We start from the raw sequence: 1,082 nt of genomic DNA, 5'->3' as shown, positions 1-1,082 counted from the left end.
TCCCTCCTGCATAATTTCTTGCAAATATGGACAAATTATGATTTATTATGTTCCTTGAGCCCAAGCGAGAAGGGCAGTTTATACATGAAAATAAACATATATATATATTTCCCCAAAGGGCCCATGTTAGCTTACAAAATTATGCATACCTGGCAGCAAATATATTAAAACCCCACAAATTAATTCATCAGCCAAAATTCAACTGAGAGCCTCCAGCACTACCAAAACCCTATTATTATTATTATTATTATTATTATTATTATTATTATTATTATTATTAAGTATCGTGTGTGCACACGCTTACTAGGATCCTAACTATGGCCACAAATTCAGGGGGATGGGAACCCTACCAGATACCCTCTGAAGGCTTTTCCCGCAGATGTTCTTGCTTCTCCTTCCGTCTTTTTTCCGGGCGGTCACATGCCTCTTCGCGCAGTTCTTTCTTAGAAGGGGGACTTCAGTTAGCTGGCTTCCACAGCGGCCCCTGCTGGCTCGTCGGGCTTGCTGCACGCAGGCAATGGGGATTACGTCCTTCCGGCTCCAATCTCTCCAATGACGCTGCGCCGCTGCTGACCTCCGACCAGTCATTGTTCCGGAGGGCCTTCCCTTCGCCGCTGCTTCTGCCGCTGTTATGCCGCCATTGTTGTTACCGGTGTCGCTATTTTCTCTCTGGAGCCACAGTTCTTCCGCTTCTTCTAGGGGAGGGTACCCCCCTGACCAACTAAGGTCAGGTACCCATTTATCTACTCGTCAGGGCTTTCGAACAGCTGGGTTGGCAACCAGCAGCTAGAGCCTCAAGAATCATCTTACACTTTTTTTTGTAAAGTAGGGTTGCTACTAATACTCCCTCTAAGCTGCGGGAGTCTTGTGAGCAGAAATTCTACTTTGTGAGCTACGAGCATTAAAGTTGTGAGCGAGCGGTTTGGCTCCTGCATAAATCAGTTTGCTCTGGAGCCCTCCTTCCTTCCTGGGCTAAGGGGAAAACGTGTGAGGCTGGAAAACTGTGAGCTAGCTCACACTAACTCAGCTTAGAGGGAACACTGGTTGCTAGCCCCCCCCCCCCCCCGGCGCCCTGTCGGGGG

Source organism: Gekko japonicus, unplaced genomic scaffold, assembly GCF_001447785.1.
Source record: "Gekko japonicus isolate JY-2015 unplaced genomic scaffold, Gekko_japonicus_V1.1 scaffold2687, whole genome shotgun sequence".
In the NCBI taxonomy this organism is placed as follows: Eukaryota; Metazoa; Chordata; class Lepidosauria; order Squamata; family Gekkonidae; genus Gekko; species Gekko japonicus.
The sequence above is the reverse complement of the archived record's forward strand: the minus strand, read 5'-3'. Positions refer to the sequence as shown.